The sequence below is a fragment of the Lupinus angustifolius genome, unplaced genomic scaffold (assembly GCF_001865875.1).
Source record: "Lupinus angustifolius cultivar Tanjil unplaced genomic scaffold, LupAngTanjil_v1.0 Scaffold_608, whole genome shotgun sequence".
NCBI lineage: Eukaryota > Viridiplantae > Streptophyta > Magnoliopsida > Fabales > Fabaceae > Lupinus > Lupinus angustifolius.
This window is the reverse complement of record NW_017727938.1, coordinates 24,630-30,344: the sequence shown is the minus strand read 5'-3', so window position 1 is coordinate 30,344 and position 5,715 is coordinate 24,630.

Here is a 5,715-nt window from a genome sequence, read left to right as displayed (position 1 = left end):
TTCATGATATTTAACTTCATTTTTGTTTATTGTTTAATGCTTTCATAGTTTTTTTTATAAATCTTACCTTTTGTAATAACCTTCATTGAAGTGTGACCTATTATAACTTGATATTGTTTTCCTATTTTTAGTCTTATGTCACTAACTATTTTTCCTTCATTGAACTGTTATTCTTATGCGGTAATTTTCTTTTTATTTTTCTTGGTTAATAATATTCACATTCATTTGTATAAGTGTGAGTAGACCCTTAGAAACGATGAACAACTCTATCTCCAAGAATGGATCTAGAATTTGTTCAGTGTAAAAGTTAGTTTCATTCTGAACTCCATTCAACAATTATGAAATACATTAATGTCAAATATAGTCAAGGAAACCTAATCTTATTTGCATTATTACAATTGTTCATATGGAGTCACACTACCATACCCTTAAGGGTAATCATGCATCTTTCTAATTTTTTTATCAAACAAAAAACAATTGATTAGAGAACATACTCACAAAGCAATAATTTACAATGCTTAATACAAAACACTCACACGAGCTAACGATAGTTCAGATTCTTAATTGTCATTCATAACATATAATTGATGTGTAACCATCTTTTATAAGTGAGATAAGCATTCTTTATGTTGCATCACTGAGGGGCACACACACCACTTAGTGGTATTGCGTTAATCCCTTATTGAATCAATTGTTCTTACCAGGTATGTTAACTAGGTCTATCAAATGTCTTGCCTCTTTTAGGTTTTGGAAGTTAAGCATTTAGAACTAAATTAATGGTTTGTAGGAACCATATTAGCTAATATCTTGCCTCTGTTACGCTCTAATATTTTTTTTGCTTTCCCTGATTCATGATATTCATCTTTGTTTGTGTGAGTTGTTTAATCCTTTCACTATTTTTTTATATATCATACATTTGGTAATAACCTTCACTGAAGTATGACCTATTATATCTTGATATTGTGTTCCTATATTTTGTATTATATCACTAACTATTTCTCCTCCATTGAAGTGTTACTCTTACGCTATAATTTTGCTTACTTTTCTTGGTTCATAATATTCATATTCATTTTTTATTGTTGTTTAATTCTTTCACTATTTTTTAATATCTTATCTTTAGTCATAACATTCATTAAAGTTTTGATGTTATGCTATAATTGTTTTTACTTCTCTTGATCATATTTTCAAACTACACGTTATCTTGATCTAATTTTGGTGTACATTTGATGTAGATGATCGTAATATAATATTACCAATAGATCAATATTTACTTTTTTATTTTACCTTTGTTGTACTTTAAATGTATTTCTTTATACTCAATTTTTAATATACATTGTGATATGTTTGTTTCATATTGACCAATTTATTAACACTTATCTTTTTCTTTAAATTAATAGATACTTATATGTTTTTACGATTATCTTCAAACATTATAGATATTAATCATGCATTAAAACAAACCGCCCCTGTATCACACCGTAACATTTGCTATTATCCCTTGACATCTCTCTTTATTCTTTATTCTTCTTCTCTTTTCCATAATTTTCTTTCCCATTTATTACTAAGCAGAGAACTCCATTTCCCTCTTTCACTCATTCATTTCATTACTCTTATTTTCTTCAACCATTCTTTCTCTCTTCTTCGTTTATATCATTATTCCATTTCAAAATTTCTTACTTTAAAATGGTTCTATATCATTCTTGCATTAAAATCCATTTTTTTATTTTGTAGATTTGTTGTTATTGTTGGATAACTAGAGGAGTGAGATGTCTCTAATGACAAAGGCGTTAATGATAATTCTATTTGATCTTGTGTCTCTTATTGCTTGTTCACCCATTAAGTATCATTATAGGTTAGTTTTCTATATCTCTTTGCATATCTTAATTTGTTTATAGATTTTTATATTCAAAATAATCATTACTGTATTGTTGAAAATAACATGAACAATGACGAGATGATAGAGGAAGAATAAAGTAAATAATCAATGACACTCTGATATTTTGATAATTTCCCTAAATTTTGAAAAGAAATCGTTGTTTCCCTAAAATGATTGTTAATAAGAAAAGAAATAAGAGTATAATAACCATCAGAATAATTATCGAAGAGAAAAAATATCACCACTAACATAATTCATCAATAGGAGAAAGGAAAAACGGTATCACTGGAATGATCATCATTGGAAAAAAACTCACCACTAGATTATATGATGGTAAAGATTGGTCAAACTCAATTTGAGTTAGTCACAAACAATTTATTATATAAATAGAAGTTATTATAAACGATAAGATGATAAGCTCAAATAATAACTAATAGATAAATATAAATTATAAATAAACTCAAATAAAGTTAGACTAACTAAATCATAGATAATATAATTCTCTATCAATGTACATATCCTTTAACACCTTACACGATTTTATAGGTTGTGGCTCAAGCAAAAACCAGTTAAGGACGGATAAAAAAGAAAACTAAAGAGGAGAAATTATTATAGGTATGAATGGTTCATATTAAATTCTCATATGTATTAATGACTTGAAATTAATAAATTTATTTGAATTCAATAACAAAAAGATAAGCTAAAATTATTGGTTCCAAACCTATAGCAACAAGGCGCTAATGTAGTGATGTAAGGCCTCACTGGATCCCAAGGTAGAGAGTTTGATTTTTGAGAGCGATACTTGTTAGGAGGGGCAACCACGAACTCCGAAATGAATTAATTGCTTACCCAAAAAGGTGAGAAGATACTCTTAATAAATCTATGTAACAAAACCTATACTAATCTATTTACTATATAACAAAGAAAACTCCTTGCCACATCACCTATGACATGTGTCATTACCTCAATAAAGTTTTTCCTCCAAAAGCTCTCTACCCCTTTCTATTTATTATATATCCTTATTTTTATTACGGATGCCATTGAATTAAAATAATGACCAACGTATATGATGGCCAAATATATCATAGGTGATGCTTTAACTTCCCAAAAACAATTTTAATTACCGATGCCTTTAAATTCAAATAATGACCAACGTAAATCATGACCAACAAAATTATAGCTGACGTTTTAACTTCCCAAAATAATTAAATCATGTCTCAACTTCAATAGCATTATTAAATCACAAATAAACCACTTTTGAATTTAACTTGAAATCTAGAGGAAGGAATGATTTACAAAATGACTTTCTTCATTTTTTCTGGAAATTGTTCCACTTATGTTTTGTTACATGTCTCTTCGTTTCTCTAATTTATTTTCACATTCATTTTTTGCTTCGTTTCTCTAACAAAATGAGGAACTTTTCTTGATTGTGGTGATGTGATATGTATAACACATACCTATAACATATCATATTTCCTTTCTTCATTTCATTCATTTTGTTTTATTACATTTTTTCATTATGCCTTCGGAATGTCACTTGCCCCCTCTCATTTCATTTTTTTCTTCATTATATGCGTTATGTTCTTCTTCATGTTTATCTTTTTAATTTTGCTTTATATTTGGTGAGGCTCTTTGATTTTGGAAGAAAGTAATGTGATTAATATTACCATGGATTATAGGGTGATCTTCTTCCAATTTTGTTTGCCCTTTGTCTTCATTGAAGTGTTACTGTTATGCTGTAATTTTTTTTTTTTACTTTTTTCGGTTCATGATATTCATCTTCGTTTTTGTTTATTGTTTAATGCTTTCATTGTTTTTTTATATATCTTACATTTGGTAATAACCTTCATTGAAGTGTGACCTATTATAAGTTGATATTGTTTTCCAATTTTTTTGTCTTATGTCACTAACTATTTTTCCTTCATTGAATTGTCATTCTTATGCTGTAATTTTATTTTTACTTTTCTTGGTTCATAATATTCATGTTCATTTGTATAAGTGTGAGTAGACCCTTAGAAACGATGAGCAACTCTATATCCAAGAATAAATCTAGCATTTGTTCAGTGTAAACGTAATATAATATTACGAATAGATCCATATTTACTTTTTTGTTTTACCTTTGTTGCACTTTAAATGTATTTCTTTATACTCAACTTTTGATATACATTGTGATATGTTTGTTTCATACTGGCCAATTTATTACCACTTATCTTCTTCTTTAAACTAATAGATACTTATATGTTTTTGTAGTCATCTTCAAGCAATATTGATATTAATCATGCATAAAAATAAACTACCCCCGCATCACACCATAACATTTGTTATTATCCCTTGACACATCTATTTATTCTTTATTCTTCTTCTCTTTTCCATAATTTTCTTTCGCATTTTATTACTAAGTAGAGAACTCCATTTCTCTCTTTCACTCCTTCATTTGATTACTCTTATTTTCTTCAACCATTCTTTCTCTCTTCTTCGTTTATATCATTATTCCATTTCATAATTTCTTATTTTAAAATGGTTTTATATCATTCTTGCGTTAAAATCCATTTTTTTATTTTGTAGATCTATTGTTATTGTCGGATAACTAGAGGAGTGAGATGTCTCTAATGACAAAGGCGTTAACGATAGTTCTATTTGATCTTGTGTCTCTTATTGTTTGTTCACCCATTAAGTATCATTATAGGTTAGTTTTCTATATCTCTTTGCATATCTTCATTTGTTTATAGATTTTTATATTCAAAATAATCATTATAGATTTTTATATTCAAGAAAGTGTCTAAGTGTTGTAATTGAAAGAATTGTTTGTAAAACGTTATTTCAATTATAGTGAAGAAAAATCTCCCAGATCAGACGGGGGGTCTGGATGTAGTTTGCAAGTGCACCCGCAAATGAACCAGGATAAAAATCTTGTTGCACGCTTTTCTTTCCCTACTCTCTTTATTGCTTTAATTGATTACTTTGTATAGTTGTATTAGCTGTAATAATCTGTTTATATACTGTACTGTTGTAACTCTGATATATCTGTTAGCTCTGTATATTTGCTTCGATCTCAGTTGCTTGTCGTACAAGAAACTGAAACTGTTTGTGCGATCTGAGTTGTTTTAATCGATTAAAAAGCTGCAGTTAATCGATTATTCTTTCTGTGTTAATCAATTAAACTGGGGGGTTTTCAGCATTATAAGTTGTTTGCGAAAAGCGGATACTTTGACCGCTACACCAATTCAACCCCCCCTTCTAGGTGTATTTTAGCCACTGATACCTAACAAACACTTCATATTTATATGTCATTTATCAAATAATTGTGCATAACATTTTCTTTCTCTTTTTTATAAATTTATTTTTCCTTTTGTACATCTTTATTTTTATGTTTTGTACATTTGAAAAAATTAAAAACTCAAAAAGAAAAAAAGTGAATTAGTGGAGTGAAAACCCACTAGTTAAGAAACATTTTATTGTGGTTATAAAAATTTTAGATGTGGAGGTACCCTCATCATCTTTTTCAAAAGAACAACAAAAAAAGGGATTGAAATAAAGAAGGATTAGTGGCTGGACTTTTTCTTCAAGAAGGGAAGCCACTTGAATCCTTAAAGGTTAAGTATTCATCATGTACTTTTTGATGATGATACTTTATCTTGTGATACTTTAACCAAACATCTCCATCAACATGCCTTAGTAAATGATTTTGAAATTGTCTAATTAATTTTTAAAACTAAGAGCATGTTTGTTACATTTGTTCCAAAAAGGAATTTTTCCAAACTTGAGAACTCCTAAAAAGTGTGTTATTTGGTTCACCATTTAACAAAATAAATTCATGAAATTCTGAATGGATTTATTTA